The 24,500-nt window shown below is 42.8% G+C and overlaps 1 long non-coding RNA gene across 1 annotated transcript in view; it reads right to left on the minus strand.

Annotated features, from left to right (window-relative positions):
- Nucleotides 1-637: 637 nt before the first annotated feature.
- The window catches only part of LOC309514280, a 29,240-nt gene continuing 5,377 nt past the window's right edge, over nucleotides 638-24,500 (minus strand). The window contains exon 3 of the long non-coding RNA XR_014211876.1: nucleotides 638-1,006. This is a non-coding gene — a long non-coding RNA (uncharacterized lncRNA). The remainder of the gene's footprint in view (nucleotides 1,007-24,500) is intronic.

A 24,500-nucleotide genomic window follows, 5' to 3' on the forward strand; every position in this document is an offset into this window, starting at 1 on the left:
TTGACTCCTCTGCCTCTGTGGTAAGAGGCAGGCCAAAGTGCTCCTGAATACCAGTTGTTGGAAATGGCGGGAGAGGAGGGTGCTCCTGAGTTCAGATTCTGCTTGTAGATTTTCCAAAGGCATGAGGTTAACCACTGTGAGAACAGGACTAGATGGGCTACTGTCTCTTATGCTCTATGTCTGCAGTGATGTGTGTTTTATCTGTGGGTACTGGCTGGTTTTGCTATCCATTTTATGCTTTTATGTCCATATGCAACTTTATTGCTTTTACATTTTCGCTGATTCGAAGTGTGTCTGTTGCGGTGTGCATTTGACCTGCCACTCACCTATTAAACTAAGGCATACAGCTCTACACCCAAGCAAATATTATACTTGTATTTGCAGAAGCAAACCCTGAGCAAACTCGAGATGCACATGCCTGGATCTGAATATTCAACCTCCAGTGAACTCAGTTTCCTTAATGGCTGAATGATAACTTCGAAGTCAGAAGGTAAAAAAGACAGGGCTTTAAAAAAAGAAAAAAAAAGCACATAACAAAAACTCATTTTTATTATCTTAGCAACAAAATCATGAACACATTGCAAACTGGATGTAAAAAGAACTTTAATCTCTAAAAGAAGTTTGTTTTTTAAAAAACCTGACACAATAACACCAATGGCTTCTCTTCTTGTACCTAAACCTTAATTGAACAATTTCATTCATCCTGAAAACTTACATAAATATATATATATATACAGTATATTGGTCGCAGTCCAAGTTGGAAGAAACCAGGCACAGATAATCCCTTTGATTTCAATGGGCTTAAGCGTGCTCAGTTCTGCATTGGATCGTGGCCACCATTCTCAACTGCACTTTGCCGGCTGCACTGTGCCAGAGTCTCGTTCCTGACTTTGTTTTTGAAGGGAAGCTGCTGTTCATCAGCATGCCAGCTTGGCTGTGTCTCATGTTTTGGAACAGAGAGCTGTTAACTGGGAGCACGTAATTGTTTTTTTTCAGAAAAGTGGATCTGTAAAAAAAGATGTCTTTTATTCCCACTTACTGTGACTTAATAAAAAACCCCACCCCAAGCCATATTGCTATTTTTCTTAGTTTCGAACACATTAAGAGTCCTGCTTGGTCAGATCAAATTGAGCCTTCTCTTCTCACGATGGTCAAGCATATGCCTCTTGGAAACCCACGAGCAATAGCATTGAGGATTGCCAGCTTTCTTACTTACCTTGGTGCTCTGCCTGATTTCCCCCCTGAGAAGCTCAGGAGTACTGTTGTAAATAAAAATTGCCCTTTTCCCTTATGGGGTATCCAAGAGCCCATATAGAGTCCTTACACAGGTTTCCTATTGGTAGGAGAAAATAACAGAGGCCAACCAGAGAATACTGAGAAGCAAAGCAGCTAGTAAGCTTGATCTTTATTGATCTGTTGCAATAGGGTGCTTCCCTCACCCGTAGGAAAGAGGAGGAACCCAGAACAATGGCGCACAAGGCCTTATAAAGACTTTTGAAATTGCCACCCTGTAGATCAAGACCACCCCCAGAAACATCATACATACATCACAGAAGGGGTGTAACCTAAGACCACCCCTCAGATACATCACACCTACATCACAGAAAAGGCGGTCTAAACAGAAATTTGAATGTTGTTTTTCTCGTGTCGTTGTTTATCTCCTGTCTGGCAGGTTACTTGATTGGATTGCCTGGGGAGCCTGGCCATTCTTTTGTAGTGATAAATACTTAGTTCCTGGGCTAGGTCACAGGCTCACACCTTATTCATATCTTAATGTGCCCTTAAGACAGGATTTGTGAGGAAAGAGACAATGGGGAGGTTTCCCACTTTGACCTTGCAGAGAAAACATTGGCTCAGTTTAGGAATCAAAATGGTTCCAGGTTGGTCTTCCTGTGCTGATCTATGTACGTGCTTGGTTGGAACACTTATGAACATTACCATATATCTAAGACCATAAAATTCCTGTCACAGTACCTAGGTAGTCGTACCACTTATGCTCACAGTACTCTTGGGAGGTAGGTCAGATGGAGAAATAGCAAATGGTCCAAGATCACTGGATAAACTATGGCTGAACATGGGGTTGTACCCACATCTCTCTATTCTGAGCCCACCATTCCAGCCCAGGGAAAGGAATTTGTTTCAGTCCAAGGGCCAATTCCTTTCTGGCCAACCTTTGGAGGTCCATGTGCCAGTGGCAGAGCAGGTGGAGCCAGAAGCAAAAGCGGACAGGGCAACAAACATAGATTTTACCAATGTACAATGTGTACAACAGACATCTCTCTCTACTCTCCATCCAAACAAGAGGCATTATCAGAGTTCAAGAACACATGCCAGCCAGGCAAAAACATTGTGTGTGTGTGGAAAGTGGAGCCAATGAGGGCGTGGCCTAGGAAGAGTTCAAAGGGCCACATAGAAATGCCCAGAGGGCCATATTTCACCTCCATGCCCAAAGTTTCCCACCCCGGATCTAACCATTACACAACACTGGATATGGTATTCGGTGACAATGTTACCCTTATTCAGAGAAGACCCGTTGATCTCAGAGGTTCAGCTCTGTGACTAATGCTAAATATCAGTTTGAAGGTAAAGGACCCCTGGACAGTTATATCCAGTCAAAGGGGACTATGGGGTTGTGGCGCTCATCTTGCTTCCAGGCTGAGAGAGCCAGCGTTTGTCCACAGACAGTTTTCTGGGTCATGTGGGCAGCATGACTAAATCGCTACTGGTGCACAGAGGACCATGACGAGTGCCAGAGCGCACAGAAATGCCGTTTACCTTCCCACCACAGCGGTGCCTATTTATCTACTTGCGCTGGTGTGCTTTCAAACTTCTAGGTTGGCAGGAGCTGGGACAGAGCAACGGGAGCTCACCCTGTTGAGGGGATTTGAACTGCCAACCTTCTGATCGGCAAGCACAAGAGGCTCAGTGGTTTAGACCACAGCGCCACCCACAATTTAACTGCAGCCTGGCACATATATATTTGCAGGTCAGACGCAGTTCCTGAAGCTTCCCTGTTTTTCCGTCCCATCAGAGTTCTGTCCCTCCTTATTTGTGCTGGCCTTGAAAATCCTCCTCCCCTCCCCTCTTTCTCTCCCATATGTGGAAGCTGACTACATGTGTGCATTGGTGCTCAAGCAAATCTCCATCTGATGTAGGTAGGACTTGTGGATGTTGGGGGAGTGTGGCGTCCCCACATAGCACAGAGAGCATTGTGTGAAACCGCATCCCCAAGCAGCACACTAGCTCTTAAAGAGGCTGCCCAATGATAATGACGTTGATAAATTTATTATCCACCCTTCAGCAGGTCCCAAGGCTGGCTACAACAATGTAACATTCAGAATTAAGAGGGGCTTACAGTCACAGGAATTAGGTGTGCCCTCAAAGCACGCATCTCAGGTGTCAAAGGCCAGGGAAAATAGGTGTGAAAGCTGAAAGCTGTATCGTAAAGAAGCCAGACAGAATCATACAGCAGCTGGGAATATAACTTTTACCTCTGTGATTTCTACCACCCATTCTGCTGTGCTCTGTTCCATGGCCACCCTGAAGCTTTCTTTTCACTTGGACAATCCATTCCACATCATCAAGAGATAACAACTTTTATTTCTTTTATTATTATTTGAGGAGGGTGTGTGTGTGTGTCATGCCCTGCTGATGATCTTTGCACAGGGCTTTGCTGACGCTCACAGACCTTGAAATCCATCTGGTTTTGCTTGATCAGCCAAGTCCTAAAGGGAGAAGATACTTTTTAAGTCCTCCACGCCACAAATATGCTGGTGACCGCTCAGAGAGGTGAAGACCAAAGGCTGTCCTTTGAAACGGAGTGGCTGAAAACCAGCTATGCAGCAGTCCTGTGATGGGTTCTCTGTGCCTTTTGAAAACAATGGGATTTAAGGATTTTAACTCGCTTGGCTAGAATTGAGAGAGGTTTATCTGAGATGATTGCAACTCTGGACAAAACTATATCACGGGGCAATGGAGAAGAACTGATGTAAAGAAAGACACCGTTGCGGCTTGGATTGCGTCCCCCTCTCCCTGAAAATTGTTTCACAGAGCTCAACACCAATTCGAGAGCTGCCACATAACTCTCAAAAGGCACCAGAGGTGAGGCTGGGCTATCCACTTAGATGGGGCTAGGGGTGAGGCTGAGGAGGCTGCTGTTGCCTTCTCGCCACTGTATGAGGCTGAGGAGGCTGCTGTTTCCTTCTCTCCACTGTATTCCAGTGCCACCACAGCAGGTACAAAAGGGGTGTGGCATTGAGGGAGTCAGGTGATGCCAGAGACCAATGGTGATTTGTGTAGTCTTATAAAGCTGCAAACTCTGGCCCACCTCTTCAGTTTGAGCAACTTGTTCTTCAGATGTTGGCTGACCTATCCACTTAGATGGGGCATTTAGCCATCGTGAATCTGGGTAGTGTTTTTAGATTGACTTTGAAGTTCTGCTAATATTATAAATTGTAAAGCTTGGGTGTCATGGCAGAAAGGTGGTTTACAAAAGCAACCAACCAAGCAACCAACAAATAATAGCAATTGCTTCCAGATGACCTGTTTTTCAATCATTCATACTGATCTGCAGGGCCAGATTTAGGTTTGATGAGGCCCTAAGCTACTGAAGGTAATGGGGCCCTTTATATGTCCAGCTGTCCTTTATCAGCAACAAATTGTCTCTGTTTTTTGTGTTGAATATATGCTATATGGTAATTTATGGACCTAATAGGTATCTAAAGCCATTTGCACATAACAAAATAGGAGCCTACACAACACAAAACACTGTTGCTGTATGTAAGTTTTATTTTATTTGTTTTTTATCTTATATTTTGGAAATGTACATCCAGTTTATTTTCCCTTTAAATTTTTGGGGGGCCCCCAAGAGAATGGTGTGCTAAGCTATAGCTTGTTTAGCTTATATGTAAATCCAGCAGTGCTGATCTGTCTGCAGAAAGATAAGACAATTCTGCCTATTTTTTTTAGTGTTCATACCAATTTGTTTCCAGGGCAGTTAGGTGACACTGCAGGAAGCATTATCACCCACTTCATACGGGAAGTAGAAGCCCTTAAAGATACCATACAATGGCTTTGTCTCATACTTTGGACTTGATTTGTGACCCACTTAAGAGATGGAGGAGAAATTCAATTCATTTTGCATTTAAAGGCAAGCCCTACCTAATTCGTACTTTACAAACAACATGTGAACTGAAACAGAGCCAGCTTTTGAATCTGGCACTCCTCCAAATCTTGCATTGTAGCTCTTCAACCACGTGCAAAAACACTGCATCTATAAAAGCATATATTAATGAAGATAACAAACATCATTATATATGGGGAAATTGCTTTGCAAGAATGTGCGTATTAGATAAAATTCCATACCAAAAAATGTGTCTTATTAGGATAAATTTGCACTTAAAAGGCTGGTGAATTTTGAGAAAGACTTTAAAAATTAAATAAAATTGCAAACTGATGTGGAAATAGGATTATAAAAATGAGAAACTGAGAGAAACCAAAAACTAACAAATTTTCCCGTCCTTGGAAACTCTTTGAGACCATCAGGTCTAACAATATGGAATAGAGAAGCAAGCAAACTGGGATAGCTCAGTTGGCAGAGCATGAGACTCTTATTGTCAAGGTCATGGGTTTGAGCCCCATATTGGGCAAAAATGTTTCTGCATTGCAGGGGGTTGAACTCAATGACCCTTTTGGTTCCCCCAACTCTACAATTCCATGATACTACAGGAATGTTGGTTTAATTTGTACACTGCCATATTTCTACACTTACTCAGCTGGTAGTTAGAAGGATTCACCTGGAGGACTGTGGTTTTCTCTGTTGAGTTCCGTATGGCTTATATCTAATCTGTTTTTCTACTTTTTTATGTTTGCATTTTAAACAGCTGACTCCTTATACAGAGCCATTAGTCATTGGTGACATTGGCTTACCCACCTTCTAGTGTGTCAGGGTTATGACAATGATCTTCACCGAGACCTTAATCAGCACAGTGGCAGTGTAAAGAAAACAGAGGATAAGTCGTTGAGGCATTGCCACAGACATAAACAGCCAAGCTGTCTGGTAAAAACCTCGTGTACTATGTTTGCTGAAAGAAACAAGGTCAAGCTCTCAGACCCAAGGGCAGGCGGGCATATTGAAGGCCAAAAATGGGCAATCTGGCAGTACATGAAAAAAGAACTGTGTAACCTTCTAGTTAGTTAGTTAGTTAGTTAGTTAGTTAGTTAGTTAGTTAGTTAGTTTATCTGAAGGAAAGGATTTATAACACACGCTTCATTGAGTATTTTGCATTCTGAAGCAGGGAACACTAAGTAATAATGAAAATATGCAGGAAAAGAGATGACAAGATGGAGAAGTTACCAAAAAAAATATATCAATAAAAAACAGGTCCAGTAAATAAGGAACAAATTAAGAGCTGCATTATAAGGATAACAAAGCTAAACTATGAGGAGAACAAATAGAATTATTGGTTTAACCAAATATGTGAGTAAAGAAAGTAGGATATTCAACCAACCAAACAACCAGATGGTCTTAGCAACAGTTCCCGCCCCACGTGGACAGGATTTCTGCATTGCAGTAGGCTGGACTAGATGACCCTCGCGGTCCCTTCCAACCCTACAATTCTATGATTCTATCTCCCACCTTGGAGCAACTGGACACCACTCAGGCTCTCTCCGCAAATCTTTGCCTTACACAACAAGCTACTTCAGCTGAGGGAAGGTAGCACACCTGGTAGCTGGACGTGACATGGGATTGGCCCTCTGGCATCATGTGACTCAGTCAGCTGAGAGGATTGTGGGTTGTTTGTGTGAGTGAGCCAACCCAAGCCTTGTGTGGATCCTGCCACCAACCTTCACCCTTTGGGATGCGGGAAGCAAGGCTCCTGGGCTTGATTTACAGCATCCCTGGATCAAGCACTCTGCAACATGTGCCATATTATAGTTTACAATGCTTCCTGTTAGGAAAGGAGAAGTGGAACGCGAGTGCTTGTAATAGGGCTGTGTATATATACTTTGCCGCTCCCCGCCCCCCCATGAGCAGAACAATCAGATTTCTGCACCAAGGTAGCCTAAACCTCTTAGCCATTGGCTGAGAAAATTTGATTTTTTTAAAAAAAAACCAGAAGCATTTTTACTTGGTATTGTAAGTGAGGATATTAATAGACAGGATAAAAACTATTTTTATATGCAATAACAGCAGCAAGAGTATTATTGGCCTAGAAATGGAAACAAGAAGAATTACCGACGAAAGAAGAATGGCAGATGAAATTAATGGACTATGCAGAAATAGATAAGATGACAGGAAAGATTCAAAACCTGTGGGATCAGAGATTCTCAGAGGACTAGAATAAATATGTGAATTATTTGAAAAGCAATTGTAATCAATAGATTACACTGGTAGGATTATAAGGAATATATGAAATATTGAAGGTTATGAAGAGAGTTATTAGTTAAGATAATTAAAAGTAATAGTGGCCCAGTATACCTGAAGGAGCGTCTCCACCCCCATCGTTCTGCCCGGACACTGAGGTCCAGCGCCGAGGGCCTTCTGGTGGTTCCCTCATTGCGAGAAGCGAAGCTACAGGGAACCAGGCAGAGGGCCTTTTCGGTGGTGGCGCCCGCCCTGTGGAACGCCCTCCCACCAGATGTCAAGGTGATGGACAACTACCTGACATTCAGAAGACATCTTAAGGCGGCCCTATTCAGGGAAGCTTTTAATGTATGATATTTTAGTGTTTTTTGGTTTCTGTGGAAGCCGCCCAGAGTGGCTGGGGAAACCCAGCCAGATGGGCGGGGTACAAATAATAAATTATTATTATTATTATTATTATTATTATTATTATTATTATTATTATTATTAATTAAGTGAAACAGATTGGAAAATTTTCAGATGTGATTGATGGAAGTCAAAAAAATTGTATAAGATATGAAATTGTGATAAATGATTGTTGAAAAGGATATGGTAAAAATTGTGTGTGTGTGTGTGTGTGTGTGTGTGTGTGTGTGTGTGTACTAGAAAATTTGATTTTTTAAAAGAATAATTTAGCTATATGCAGAGTTGGAACTCACAGGAGTTCAATTCTGGCACTTCTTGGGAGAACAAGGGAGGTGTTCAGTTCATGGTGAGTTTTGGCACCTCTTTTTCTAGAAAAACAGCACTGTCTATATATTATTACGATGTGTTTTCAGCCTTGGGCTCCTGTGGAAGGAAGAGCAGGACAGGAGGAGCTTAATTTCTCAGGTGAATTGTACTTGAGGAAAGGTATCTGTGAGCATCCTGGCTTAGGCTAAGGTATGCAGGTCCACGACCATCATCTTCAAGGTCAGCAGCAGGAATCTGGTTCAGTTCCAATTAATCTAACTGATTATTTCATTTATAGTTGCAGCTCTAATCTCAAGGAATGTAAATTCAGAACCTGTTAAGCATTTTTGCTTAGGCTGCACAATTTATTTCACTTCAGAATACGTAGAAGACCCCTCCAGACTGGTGTTTTATTGCAGGTATATTCTGCAACATGTCCCTAACACGATAATATTGCATTGGTGATGTATTTATTCCACTTTGTTAGTTTTCTGTGATGCTTCCTTTATGCTGCCACATGTTTGCTATCCAGAGGGACTATAGCACAACAAAAGCCAGAGAAGTAAAAGCCTGAACACTGGTGGTATAGAAAATTACGGGATTTCAGCATGAAGCTATGGGATAGGCACTGAAGCAGCATGACCAAAAACTTTAGCAGGTGCACAAAGTATTGAAAGTGGGCTTGTGTGTGACTGCCCCAATAGCATTAAGGGTGCAAATCATCATGAATGTGCAATAAAAGGGATGTCTACAGGTGCTACAGGTGCTATAGGGATGCGGGTGGCGCTGTGGGTTAAACCACAGAGCCTAGAACTTGCCGATCAGAAGGTTGGCGGTTCGAATCCCCACGACGGAGTGAGCTCCCGTTGCTCGGTCCCTGCTCCTGCCCACCTAGCAGTTCGAAAGCACGTCGAAGTGCAAGTAGATCAATAGGTACTGCTCTGGCGGGAAGGTAAACGGCGTTTCCGTGCGCTACTCTGGTTCGCCAGAAGTGCCTTAGTCATGCTGGCCACATGACCCGGAAGCTGTACACTGACTCCCTTGGCCAATAGAGCGACCCCAGAGTCGGCCACGACTGGACCTAATGGTCAGGGGTCCCTTTACCTTTACAGGTGCTAAAGATGGCAGGGAGCTATCCAAACACTGAAACTCTGTGTTTCAGTGAGAGCCAGTGTAGTGTAGTGGTTAAGAGCGGTAGTCTCGTAATCTGGTGGACCGGGTTCGCGTCTCCGCTCTTCCACATGCAGCTGCTGGGTGACCTTGGGCCAGTCGCACTTCTCTGAAGTCTCTCAGCCCCACCCACCTCACAGAGTGTTTGTTGTGGGGGAAGAAGGGAAAGGAGAATGTTAGCCGCTTTGAGACTTCTTAAAGGGAGTGAAAGGCGGGATATCAAATCCAAACTCTTCTCTGCCCTATAACCCTCTTGGGAACTTGAATTTTAACACCCCACCCCCACCCCCACACACTGCTCTCATAGACAAATATCCTTTGAAGCAAATTTAGATCCCTGGAACAATGAGAGGAAAGCAGGACGCTGTCAGGTACTCTCCACTAAATACCAAGGGAGGGATTTGAAAGCTGAACTCAGGTTCACTATCGTCTGGAATCCCCCCTCACCTCTGTTTATGTTGCATCTGCTGTGTAATTGGCTGACAGGCTGACTACTTAATTGTCTACTTTGTTATTGTTGGAATTAGCGCTGTGCCAAAATCTGTCATCCAGTTTCTCGGTAGGTTTCATCCTCAGTCTAAGACGCTTCCATTTTTCTGCCTCCTTTGATGAATTTCTTTATAATTTCAGTGTGTGTGGGATTTCCTTTCATTTCATTTATGATCTTAATCATAGCGAGGTGGCCATGGGTGGGGTTTCTTTCCCTGTAAATGTTTTTCCAGCTCTCTGTCCTGGTTCTGGTTCTGGTTCTGGTTCTCTCTCTCTCTCTCTCTCTCTCTCTCTCTCTGACATCATAGGGGCAGAACTGAACCCCCACCGCACATCTTAACGAACCAGAGCTACAGCATTCTTTTGTCATTTCTTGCCCTGCTTAAGAACCTTCTTTATTATCTCTTTTTTTAAAAAAAGCCACCATTCCCTGAAAATTGCAAGAAGCATGTCCCTTTTTAAAAGGAGGAAATGGAAATGAGCTTCTCGTGAACTGGCCCTCGCAATGATCTCATTAATTTGCCTCCCCTCCTCCAAAGAAGCAGGAGGTCACGCGAGCAACAGCCGCCTTTAAAGGCTAATAACTTTGCTCCTTCTGGAACGTGAAATATGGGAAGTGCAGAATTGTTACTGGAAAGAGCAGTGAGACCTATTCCCATCGGTCACTGCTTCAGTGTGTGACATGCGAAATGTGTTGGGTTTTTTATTTAAAAAAGTCCCTAGTATAATAGATGTATGTATGGCTATTTCTCAGGCTTTTATAAAAAAAAACCCTCTCAAGAATTTAGGGGTTTTCTTCTTCTTTAAAAATATCTATTTCCAGGAAAACTTAGAAGAATCTGGCCAGAACATTATCTGAACATTTGCTGTTGTTTCTCTGCTTCCGTGCAGCTTGGGAAGGGAAGGAGTAGTGGGTTGAAGGAGATCTTAACCTCTGCCTCTGCTTTCTCCATGGAATTCCCCCCTCCTGGCTTTTACTCTATTGGCCTTTCCTAACAGTTCCAAAGTTTGCCTTTGTCATGTATCTGAAATCTGAAATCTGGATGCGGGGGGGGGGGGGAGCTACTGGAAGATGGGTATTTGCAAGGAGAAAGTGTCAGATTTCTGAGCATGAGTTTCCTTTAAGTGTGTGTATCCCAAGAAATGGGTGCTGTGGGTTAAACCACAGAGCCTAGGGCTTGCTGATCAGAAGGTTGGCAGTTTGAATCCCCATGACGGTGTGAGCTCCCGTTGCTGGGTCTCTGCTCTTGCCAACCCAGCAGTTTGAAAGCAAGTACAAGTAGATAAATAGGTACCACTCCAGCGGGAAGGTAAACGGTGTTTCCATGCACTGCTCTGGTTCGCCAGAAGCAGCTTAGTCGTACTGGCCATATGACCCAGAAGCTGTATGCTGGCTCCCTCGACCAATAAAGTGAGATGAACACCACAACCCCAGAGTCGTCCACGAGTGGACCTAATGGTCAGGGGTCCCTTTAACCTTTACTATCTCAAGAGATAAACAACTATACAATTTCTAGAACACACCTGAAGGCAGTCCTGTATTGGGAGTTTTTTAATGTTTGGTTTATTGTGTTTTTATGTTTTGGTAGAAGCATATAAATAATAAAAATATCATCAGCATCAGCATCATTTTTCTGCAGGGGCTGATCTCGACAGTTTTATGTTCTGGGTGTTGAATTTTGCACATTCATGGATGCTACACAGTGGAGACAACTATGCTTTGTATCCAGTGCTAGTCTAACTCAGAGTAGACCCATTTAAATTAACGCATCTAAGTTAGTCATGTTGGTTAATCTTAATGCGTTTATTTCTTTAAGAAAGTAAAATGTATCTTAATGGGTCTACCCTGAGTAGGACTAGCCCTGATTTCTTTCTTTCTTTCTTTCTTTCTTTCTTTCTTTCTTTCTTTCTTAACAGTTATAAATTGCCATTTTTCTCTTCAGTTTGCCTTTTTCTCTTCACATATATGTGATGGTTCTTCTTACCAAGTGTAATGATTTTGTTTGTCTCCTTTGCATTTTATTTTAAATAAAAAAAGATTTTGAAGACGTGCTTCCAACTATTCTAGAAGAAGTAGCTTTTTATGACATGAAAGCATTAGGATGTCTCCAAGGTACTGCAAATAAAATAATTTATGGTAAATGAAATTACCGCTGCTGGGAAAAAGACTTGCCTAATGTCAGTGTGCAGTGGGGGAAACCAAAGCAAGCCGGCTGATGGGGATGTGCTTATGGGTCAAACACACAGAAATGTGTATGAAGAATGCCAGGCCAAGGAATGGGGAATGTTTGCTGAAACAAGAGTGCTCTGTGTTGAGACATCAGTCTCTTTATTGGAGGTTGGTAAAAGGTCTTGGAATGTGTCTTTTCAGTTCACCACTGGGCTGTCCCATTTTTTAATGGCACATTGCTCAAAGTTGCTATGAATGCGTAAAGCGTGTAAGTCACAGAAAGAATATTACAGGGGTAATGTGCATCACTCCTAGACCTTATCAGTGAACCTTATTTATTTGTGAGATGCACTCTAAAGGAAGGAGGAAGAAACTTGGGTGATCTTTCAGCTAAATTATACTCAGAGCAGACACACTGAAATCAATGGATCTACTTGATGACTTGCATTGGCTACTACCCCTTAAATTTAATACATTATAGGGACAGTAGATTCTAATAACTCACTGACAAAGTTCTGAAGCATGCAATATAATCTTCTGACACATGCATTGTTGTCTTGCTGCAGCCTCCCTCAACTTAATTTAAGTCCCTCCTAGCACCAAAGCATGGGACATGGGTGGCGCTGTGGGTTAAACCACAGAGCCTAGGACTTGCCGATCAGAAGGTCGGCGGTTCGAATCACCGTGACGGGGTGAGCTCCTGTTGCTCGGTCCCTGCTCCTGCCAACCTAGCAGTTCGAAAGCATGTCAAAGTGCAAGTAGATAAATAGGTACCACTCCGGTGGGAAGGTAAATGGCATTTCCATGCACTGCTCTGGTTCACCAGAAGAAGCTTAGTCATGCTAGCCATATGACCCGGAAGCTGTATGCCGGCTCCCTCGGCCAATAAAGCGAGATGAGCGCCACAACCCCAGAGTCGGTCATGACTGGACCTAATGGTCAGGGGTCCCTTAACCTTTACCTAGCACCAAAGCAACATGTGCAGAATAACCAAAAGGGAGATTAGAATGCAGAATGATAATAGTCTTGTTCAGGCATGCATAAAGGGGTGACTGAGAATATGTGGCCAGATGCCAGCATGCGTGCTGACCATGGGCGCCTTCCCCTGAGGAACCAAATGCCCCCCACTGAACACCACAGTTTAGCAGCACATGGAGCACACTAGAAGGGCACACTATGGAATGGAGTGCTCATCCACAGGCCAGAGGGTTGGTCTTTTATTTTTTTTATAATAATATTTTATTATGTTTTTACAAGAAAAAAGGTTACAAAAAACATCAACATAAAAGAAAACATAACATAACAACAAATGGTGAAGAAATAAACACGAAAAAAAACCCAAAGCCAAATTCCACATAGAAGCAGGAACCAAAAAAAGAAGGGGGAAAAAAATACAGATAAAAATCCCTCCTTTCAATTTATACCATTCTCTTACTTATTTTCCTGACTTCCTCTCACCTCCCTCTTTGTATTCCATTAAAAAAATTATTCAGCAAATTCGTACCCTCTTATCTTATCCTTAGTTATATATCCTCATATAATATTACTTCATATTTTCATTTATAATCAAACCATTCTTGCAAATTCTTATTTCACCTTATTACTCAGCCACTCCTTTTTTTACATTAATTTCATTGATTTTATCTTATCCTCAGATCTCTAAAAATTCTAAAATTTTAACCATATTTAACCTTTCTACAAAAGCCAATTACTTCCTTTCCCACATCTCTTAATATTTCCTTAGTATTACACTAATTCCATGAATATAGTTTAATTACAGAAAACATTTCTCATTCTAAGTTTATCCAACGTCCTTTTTCCTGGTTCCGGGTGATGTCAGTCCTTATGTCATTAAAACCTCATCAGTCAGGTGTTCTAATGTCTAAAGCTCTCAAGTCACTTCTAAGCCCCCTCTGCGAGTTTTCTTGTTTCTGCTTATAGTTGCATACATCCTTATTCCCTGGAGGGTTGGTCTTTTAAGGCCCTGAAGTTCTCTATAAATTGGTGGAGCCTGCAAGTGGTAGCCGGGAGAAAGAGAATTAAAGGTTTTATTTTTTTTAATTTTACTTCATAAAATTTATATGCTGCTTGACCGCACCAAACAAGAAATTAAAATGATCAATAAACACAGTTATAAACAAGTTTATCCTGCAAACTCTAACCTCGCTGTTCTTGCAAACATGTGTTTTACTACTGAACTGTCATCTCTCCCCAATAAGCAACAGATAACAATGATTTTCATCATGACATTCTTGCTCACTTTCCTAGGGCATCTGGCTTTTCATAGTGGAAAGTTGGTTGGTGAGTAAGAGGCAACTTTCCTCTCTTCTGGGAAGCCATTTATCAACATTCATATTCCAAGAGTTGTCCCTATTGCTGCAAAAGGCCATCTTGCGATTGGCCTTTAAAAAGGATGATTGGGAGTCCATCCAGTACCCAAATTTGCACACAGTAGCTGGGGGAGCCTGTTATTCTGTGTAATATAAATATTTGTAGAATTATACTTAAGTAATTATCCATGCTAGAGGGAAGATGTTTATGCACGCTGAAGCAAAGTTTGCTAGCAGAGGCTGAGATTTCACCACTCCCAAGGGGACTTCATAGGAATGGAGATTTTCTTCTAACCTCTGGCCCGCTCGCCCTGACATACGACTTTAATTTTCGAGGGAAATTGGCACTGCGGCATCTTGGTACTGGTAAGCAATCCATCATCCTCAGTAAATGTGGGTGTGACAGTTGAAAATGCTAGCCTTCTTAAAGCCATGGTACAAGACATCTTGGATCCAGCCCACAGGAACCACAAGCCTTGGAGAAAGTTTCACACAGGAACCTGCAGTGGGAAGATAGCTCCTGGGTCATTGCTCTCTCTAAATATCTCAAAACAGAGCTCTTTGGAACGATAGTCTAGACTAAAGGACAGCATTGGCAGAAGATCAAACATGTGGCTTCGCTTCATGTCCCTGTTTAATGAAGTGAGTTCACAAAGGGCTTTCTCTCAGCCCCCTATTCTCTATCTCACAATCTCATGACATTCTGTTTACTAGCTGCTATTTTCTTGTACCCATTCTCGATCAATAATTGCCTGTTTGATCTTTCACATTATCTGAGCAATGGCTAAAAAATAAATAAATGTTAGCGTGAGTTCTGAAGATGCTAATTGTCATGTCCCAATTGCTTCTCCTAAGTCTTTAAAAGTGAAATGTGGGGTGTAGATTACCCTGGCTTAATGGTATATGAACGTGAATGTGCACACACACACACACACACACTGCAAAATGCTAGGACTCTGCTTTCCCTGCATTCAATATTCAGATGTCATTCACCTTCCCAGGTGTTGGACCATCATCTGGAGGTAGCAGTGGCCTGGATGAAGAGACTGAGACTGGATATTGAGAAGATGGAGTTGCTGAGGGTAGATGGGGCTATGTCCAGGAACTGAGGGGGGCGGTACTCCCCCTAAAGGAACAGATAGAAAACTTGGGAGTATTCATGGATCCAATGTTGTTTCTTGAGGTCCTTTCAGAGCTGATTTGCCAGCTGTGGTGCTTCCTGTTCACAGTAATCAATACTCTAGTACCATATTGGCCTGAATATAAGCCTCACTTTTCCCCCAAATTCCGATTGTTTAAAGTTAAAGTGTGGCTTATATCTGCCACCTTACAGTATGCAGCCAGGAGTACAGGGCAAACAGTACCAGGAGCCTGGCAAAGCGGCCCCTGCCTCATGTGCAGTCCCCCATAGCTGTGAGGAATGGAGCGGCTTATATTCAGGTATTTTTTTATTTTTTTCTCCCCCCCCCCTCCAATTTTAAGGGTGCTGCTTATACTCGGGTGCAGCTTATATTCGGGCCAATACGGTAACTGCCCTGTTAGACTACTACATTACCCTACTGCAGCTTTTGCAGAATGCAGCCACCAGAATGTTGTCTGATGCCTCACTGTAGAAACATGCAACATAAATTCTTCAGAAGCTGCACTGGCTACCAGGCATAACCCAAGGTACATTAGTGTAAGCCCTGAACAACTATCTATCAATTATTTATAAAGTAGTTATAAATGTAGACAGTGAATCTGAGTAACCGCTGACCAGAAATTATATATATATACAGTATGTCTTAACTATTTTGTCAATCACATTGCACTACACCTTATGTAAAATAATCACGCTTCGTCTCCAAATAAGTGAGATTTGTTACCAAGACACTCCTTCTGGCAACCTATTCAAGGCTTCCATTCCCCTAAAAGGTAAAGGAATTCTAAATTTCCAGTCTAAATTTACTCATTTCCTGTTTATCTGCATTTGCCCTCATGCCAACAATTGTCCTTTAATATAAGGAGGTTTTTTCCTCACTCTACTTGATGTTCCTACCATAGCTCTATTTACGGAGACTGTGAGTGTCCACCTTCGGCTTACATTTTGCCAGACTAAACAATATTAAGTCTCCTCTTTTTATTCCGTCTGGACACTTTAAATGGTTTTCTGTGAGCCAGTTCGTTTGCCATCACCTTCCTGAAAATGGTTGACCACAGTTGTACACCCTGTCCCAATGTGGTCTTCCTGGTGTCTTTTACAAAACTTCCAGTGTTTACACTCCCTCTGCTTGGGCTGTTGTTCTTAATTCTCCACATATCTTATGTCAAAATGTGCCATATTTGGTCTATATGAGGGGTAGCTAACCTTGTGCCCCAATATCATCAGCTCCAACCAGCATAGCCAATGGTTAGGAATGAGGGAAATGTAGTTCGGTTCCATGTTGGCTATTCCTGGTCTATATATTCTAGGACTGAGGTAAAAAAAAATGACTGAAATTAGAATTCCAGCTTATGGCGGGGTGTGGGCAAAAAGTCAGGACTCAAAACAGGAGGCCATTTTGGAATGAATTCACCACATGCTGTGTCTGTGTGTGTGTGTGTGTGTGTGTGTGTGACCATTAAAAAATGGCAGTGGCCAGTGTGGTGTAGTGGTTAAGAGCAATAGATTTGTAATCTGGTGAACCGGGTTCGATTCCCTGCTCCTCCACATGCAGCTGCTGGGTGACCTTGGGCCAGTCACACTTCTTTGAAGTCTCTCAGCCCCATTCATCTCGCAGAGTGTTTGTTGTGGGGGAGGAAGGGAAAGGAGAATGTTAGCCGCTTTGAGACTCCTAGAGTAGTGATAAAGCAGGATATCAAATCCAAACTCTTCTTCTTTGTCTTTGCTGCTGCTGCAGGCAGCTTTCCCTTCTCAGAGGCCCAATCACCATTTTCTTTCCTCACAAACCCTAGTAGACACAGCACAATTCCAGGCTATTAGGGCTATCCCCACTGGCGGCTACCATTGAAGACTAACACATTGGTATTGTGTTAAAGAGCTTTGAAAAGCAAGCGCGTACTCCATTAGATGCACAAATCTCATATGCGAACCTTTAAGATGACCACATTTGTTATGAAGATTTTCTTCAACCTTCTCTACGTACAACAAATTCATTTTCAAGTTCCAGTCATTTTGCAGCTTCTGTGGGAGTTACATTCTGGGGATTGTGCATAAACCTGACATCACATGTAGTCAGAGCAAATCCAGATTCACCCTGCATGAGCATCCCTACATTTCTGATACGGGGGGGGGGGATGTCTTCTTCACCTCCTTCTTTGCTACAATATATCCATTTATTTCCAATTGTCAATGTCAAAAGGGACTAAAATCTATAAAATTCATAGAAAATCAACGTGCCAATTTGCTCAGTTTCTCTAGGACTCCATGACACCTCCCCTGTCCTCCATAATCTCTCAAGCAAGGTGTCAAGACCCTGTCAAATCACTCTGCCAAGCCTTTCCTCCGGGCAAGGCCAGGTGGCAGACCATGCATACATGGACCATTGTCTTCTCATCAGGTACTCAGGATGTGCTTATGTGCGCATATCTCCAGCTCTGCATATTCCCCCCTCCCTCCTCCATATGTTAATCCTGTGTGACCCAACCTTTTCTTAATGTATTCATGATGTAATCTGTGTAACCCAACCTCTTCTTAATGTATTCATGATGTAACTGGGATGTATTTTGCACTGTATTCTGGGACATGGAGGGAAATTTCAAAAGTCCATGTCACCCCTTTCTCGCTGTTCAATCTCGCCTTGAACCTGTTGCGCAATAAACTTGGATCTTCTGCAGTTTGCTCCTGTCTCCGGCTGAGCTCATTTTCTTCCGCAGGAACCCGCGGACCTAGTCCGATGAGCTGGGTGGCAGAGTAGCCCCGCACCCAGATTTTACCGTAACATTTCCAAAGCCAGCACACCAAGAAGGCCTTGCCCCCAATCATAGGAGCCAACTCCTAGGTACTGAGGTCTTTTTACACACACACCTTTTACCCCCCCCCCCAGTGGATTGGCATTGTCATTCAAATGGTGTGTGGGCGCCATGTCTTGTGACTGATTATGCAGGGCAGGGCTTAGTTGCCCCCCTTCCACTATTTTATTCAAGTTGGCCCCCCTGCCCCCAATGCAAGGCAGATAGCTTTTAAGCTCTCCACCTTGCTTACCAAGCTTTGAGAGGGTCTTGAGAAATCTTGGAGAGCTCCACAAGGTCTTGCAAGAGCTTCCCAGAGCCCTAGAGACTCTCAAAACCCAATAAGCAATATGGAGAGCTTAAAAGCTCTCACCACAAAGAGCTCTGAAGCTCTCCGCCTTGTGTGTGTTTAATGTGTGTGGTTGTAGCTGCACGTAATGTTGCGATTGTCAAGTTAATTGCATGCGAGTTGCAAGTCGACTGTCTTTACAAGGTGAGCTTCCCCAGCTTGATTTGGAATGAGCCTCACTCAACTATTCAAACTGATAGGATCTCAGTTGACTCCTTGAAGCTCAGCCTCATTCCTAGCTAAGCCTTTCCACACCCTCCCACAACACTGCCTTTTACCTATCTGCTGCCAGCAACACCTCCCAGCAGGGCATGTGTAGGGTTTGCAAGATTACAAATGATTCACAGAGACCGGATTAGAAGGAACAACCTTTGCTTGGCACTGTGCAGCTACCAACTGTATACAAAACTGAAACTGGTCAGATCTCCTTCGTTTCCTTCCCTTGCTTGGGACTCATTCCCTCATTCCCTCCATACATCCATTTCTAAAACACTTTAGTTTCTGCTCACATTACAGGGCATCTCTTGGGCTCCAAGAGATGATATATATCTCCATGGAAGATATAGTTTCATGGCTCCTAATATCTATATATGCAGGGGCTGCCAAAAACAATATCAAATGATTTCTAGTGTGTCTGCTAGGGATATCAGGAATAGTGGAAGCTACCTTTTCCAAGGTTCCTGGAGCTCAGGATGGTTGAAATAGTTGAAATCGTTCCTAGTGCCTAAGAGAAGCTTCAATAGGAATCCTCTTCCTCATCATTTCCACTACTATTTGGGTACAAAACAGTAGATGTGGGGAAAGTTCAGAGTGAGGTGAGCCCATTGCTACCTGGGACCTAAACGATCCCCCAAAGCCTTAAGGAGCAAACCCTTGAATTTACCTTTCCAAAATCCACCCCCACCCCTGCCTGATATATAATAGATGATTCATCATCTCCAACTGAAGTCAGGCATATTGCTGAAGTAAATTTATTATTCATCAATTACCAAAAAGAAAGAAGCAACTATTTACATGCCTTCTTTTGATATATCATGTGCAATTTAGTCTTCCACTGCCAACAGCCTGTGTATGATAAATGGGTCCTCTTCCTTAGTATTAACAAGCCTCAATTATGTTTACACGATACAATTTGTCATGAGGCCATAAATGGTAAGGCTGGACTTAAGGTTGATATTATTTGAGAAGCACACCAGGCAGTTTCCCCACCACCACATAATTCCACTTCAGCACAGCTCCTTCTGACCCGTCCACTCACACTTTCTCCACACACGTAACAATTCCTACATTAATTCCTCTATCCTGACTTTGAACTAAACATGTCCCTTGCGACACCTCAGCTGCATACAGAAGGTGTTTCCCCTCTCTGCCATTTTCCTTTTCTTTTATCACATTGTGGAGAATTCAGGACAGAGGCCTAAGAAAGAGAGCAAACGAGTGGCTAGGCCTGCAGCCCTCCAGATGTTGCTGGGTTGGCCAGCGGTCAGGGATGTTGGGAGTTGTTCAGTGATACCTTGAGGGCCACAGGTTGGCCAATAGAGTGGACTTACATTGCTGCAGGCCAGTGAAGTCATTCCATATCTAGGTGACTGGTCTCACATTGCTTTGTTGGTGTATTTTTATTATATTTTATCATATTTATTTTATTAGACTTATTTACCGCCCTTCATCATAAGATTTCAGGGCGGCTCACGGAATAGTGTAATGCGAATAATGGATTAAATTGCACAGTGCTTGGTCTCATGCCTTGAGGAGCACTACCATCACATCTGGATGCTCTGAGAGAAAGGTGCCAGGATGGCGGAGTTCCTCTGATCGGGAGGAACTTGCCCCGTGGGAATTTGGGTCTGTACCACCACGGCGAAGGCGGAGACCCGTAAAAATCACAGGCGGGAGAAGCCTGTGAACGTGGGATTCGGCGGGCACTTTTTGCGCCTCCCCTACTCGCGGGGGAACCCGATTTTGGGGACCCGGAGCGACGTGGGGTGAGTGGCACGGTGCTTCGAATCGTCTGCTTCTTCCACGGAGCGAAGCCGCATAGCTGTTGCCGGAGAGCACTGACTTTTTCCTGTGGACAATTTGACTCCAAAGTAATTACCCGTGAGTAGAGCTGATACGGGAGAATCGGATTTTAAACATTTAATTTGGCATCGAAACGGGGAGGTTCAAAACAGGAAGTCCGCCTTCCCTATTTGTAAATAGACTGAGGCAAGGAGTCTGTAAGCTGAAGTCTTGGAAAGCCTTTTGTAAAAGATTAAAGTTCCATCGGTAAAGAGTATAAAACCCCCCTTGGAGGCAGGAGAAGAGGGGGGGGGAAGCTGTGGACTGAGTATGCCTGCAGGAGAGAGTAAAGAGAGTTAAAATACTGCCGCTCTGACCTTGGAAATGGGCTGCTAGTGGGCTGACGTTTTGGAATGTCCATTGACAGCACTTAGAACGTTCCTTGACAGCTAGCAGAATAAGAGAGATATATTGTTTCTGCTGTCTTCGGCTGCTTCTAAAAAGGAGTAATAAAGTAACTGAAAACTGAAACTAACTTTGGACTGTACGAGTTGCGCTTAAAGTTGACATTCTTGACTATTATAAATAGAAACTGTTTCCCCCTAGTGGAAGTTTCTGAAATTGGTTACTTTATAAGAGCTGGGTTAGGGGAGTTTCCAGCTGCAAGATAAAAACTGTGTGACTCTGGGATTGACCTTGAATCTCTTAAGTGTTATGGCAAATGGAAAGGAAAGAATAGATGAAATGTCAACAGAAGAGGCCTTAGTGGTCGCATTATTGAAAATAAATGACTTACTGGAACAGCTTCACAAGAAAACGGAAGTGATGAATGTGAAAGCAGATGCTGCAAATAATAAAATTGATTTAATTGTAGAAAGCTTAAATAATTTGGGACAAAAGGTGAACACCAACACAGAAACCACCCAGAAATTGACACAGGAATCTACTTTAATACGGCAAGCTGCGGATGAAGTCAGGGAGAAAACCTTTGCTGCTGAATGTAAAACAACACAATTGGAGTGTGAGAGAGCCCCATACATTCAAAAGCAACTTGACGAATATAAGCTGACATTTGCTATGATGGAGCTGAAAGAAAAACAGATGAATTTGAGGATCAGAACCCCACCAGAACTGGGAAAGAAAAGTTTGATAGAGCTTCAGGAGGAGACAGGATCAACATCGGCTGAGAAAGAGAGACTTTTGGGGGTCAGTAGGACCGCCAAAAATGTGAATTTACTTAAGGGTAACTGTGAAGGACGTTGGTTTGAAGAGAAGGGGGATTGGGAAATATGGACAAATCTGAAGTTGTTATGGTTGGGCTGAGCTGTTGTGGTGGGGATGAGGGTTGCTGTGTTGCCGGGGATGTTGCTTTTGTGTCAAAAGGTGCAAGTTTTGGATGGGAGGGACTGTTTCAGGAGGTGGCAGAGGGATGTTCCTGGATTGGTCTGGCAGGGCAGGAAGCCTCGAGTAAAACTTAAGATACTGACAGATGCTAAAGAAGGAGGTGGACCTGCCCTGCCAGACACCTAAACTTTGTTGTGAATCATCTGCTTTTTGCTGGCTGAGAGAATGGCTGTCCTTTAAAAGCACTGAAGTGTTGGATAATGGCAGATGAAGTTGATGGACTAGACGGAATTGGCGGAAAAGACTGGCAAGATCCGAGACCAGGGAGAAGAGTCGGTGGAAGAAGACTGGGAAAAGTTTAAAGACTATTTATAGAAATATTGTAAAACTAATGAATGTTAGAAGAATGTTGGAATGAAATTATATGGCTTCAGTAGAAATGTTATAAGGAATTAAGTATAAATAGATTAATAGAGTATTAAAGGAAAATAAGGTTAAAAGGTGTTAAGATAATTATAGGATAGAAAACAGGGGAAGATGGTAAGGAATTGCTGAAATAATTAATAGAAGTGGAATACAAAAAGGGAGGTGTGAGGAGGCTGTGGAAATATGGGAAAGAAAGATAAGATATTGGAAGTTTTTTCTTTTTTCTTTTTTTTCTTCTCCTTTCTTTTGATGTGTTTTTAAAGTGTTTTTGTTTTGTTTTGTTAATTTTTATGTAGTGTTTTTGTATTATAATGTATTTTTTTTCTTTGTTTTCTTCTTTTGTAAGTGTTTAAATTGTTGTAAAAGTAATAAATATTATTATAAAAAAGAGAGAAAGGTGCCAGGTACACTGTGTTGCCATAGCAACAACCACAAGATTGAGTGTATCACTTGCTGAGTCATTCACCCTTCCATGTAGAGATGGGCACAATGATCTCTAGGACATCGCTTTCATTAAGTCCTGTTGCAAATCCTGATGCTGTCTGACTCTGTGAAAGTCAGGGGAAGAGGCTGTGGGTTTCATACAGCGGCGTTAGCAAGCATGGTGATAGTCTTAGTGGATCTGTACATACGTATCTTCACTTCAAAGGCCAGAACTGTGAATAGCGGGTAGCGTTTAGCTTTCTCTCTTGTCTGGAGACAATAAACACTTTGTTACTTTGAACCGTGTGGGAGAAGAGTTTTACCCTTAACTGGGGATTCTGGAAGAAGCTGTCTGCTGGGAGCAGGAAACCTCTGAAAACTCTGCTGGGGCTCTGCTTACTCTGGTGATATATCACATTTCCACAAGTCACCAACATCCCCGTCCAAATATCTGAATTTAGGCCCCATTTACACTGCCCTCTGCAGTAGACTAGGTTAAGTTAATAACAGATACACAAAGAAGCTCTTGTCAATAAATTGTAGGGAGTGGGGTACATGGGGCCTATGAGGTTGTGCTGGTCTGAAGTGCATGATTACAGTGGTACCTCGGGTCAAGAACTTAATTCGTTCTGGAGGTCTGTTCTTAACCTGAAACTGTTCTTAACCTGAGGTTCCATTTTAATGGGGCCTCCCGCTGCTGCCAAGCCGCCGCCATGCGCTTTCTGTTCTCATCCTAAAGCAAAGTTCTTAACCCGAAGTTAATATTTCTGAGTTAGCGGAGTCTGTAACCTGAAGCATCTGTGTGTAACCTGAAGCGTCTGTAACCACTGTATACTGCTCCAGCCTCCTCCTCTCTCATTACACTAGAACTCATATGGAAATCCAACAAAGCTGAACGTTAGAAGATTCAAGATAGACAAAAGAAAGTACTTTTAATGCTGTGCATTAACTGTGGAGCTTGCTCTCACAGTTGGTCAGCAACTTGGATGGTTTTAAAAGAGGATGAGACAAATTGATGGAGGGCAAGGTTATAAATGGCTACTAGCCATGAATGACTATGTTCTGTATCCACTGTCGGAGACAGGATGGTATTGCCCTTATGTCCCGCTAACAGGCTTCCCGCAGGCATCTGGCTGGATGTTGGACCAGATGGGCTACTGGCCTCATCTAGCAGAATTGTCTTAAGTTCTTCCCAATGGGCTGTCTGGGAAAACACTGAATAGCTGGCCTGCTCCCATGTTAAACCTCTCTTGGCAACTCAGTACCTTACCCAAGCACTTTTGCTGGTTAGGCTGTATTTAGTTGAGGTTCTCCATGACAGGAAATGACAGTGCCCTTGTTTTTAAGATTATACTGTTTTGTACTTGAGATTATACCCTGCCATTTCGAGTTATAATTTAATTTGCATTAGAGTTCATGCCCTCCTTTTTAGGTTATGTTTAACTGTAAACTTCTAAGACAAGGTTGGCGCAGCATCTCTGAGTGATCAGCAAGGATTCTGACTCTTGTCTTTTCTTTAAAAAAAAAGCAAAATAATGAGAAGGCTCCCCTTTTTTTCTAAATTAGGCTACTGAGATTAACACAGCTGCTGGTGGTACTGAGAATTAGGAGTGCGTTTTTGTGTAAGTGAAAACAAATTCCTGGGCTCAGCATAGGCTCAAAGTCACGCTGTTAGTTAATTCTCCACAATCAATTTCTACATCTTGCAATTTTTGCAATGAAAATAGAGAAGCTTTCTGTACGAAGAAAAGGAGACAAAAATTAAAATGAGCATAGAAATGCTCCATAAGG

This window comes from Podarcis vaucheri (assembly GCF_965113315.1).
Source record: "Podarcis vaucheri genome assembly, chromosome: 11".
In the NCBI taxonomy this organism is placed as follows: Eukaryota; Metazoa; Chordata; class Lepidosauria; order Squamata; family Lacertidae; genus Podarcis; species Podarcis vaucheri.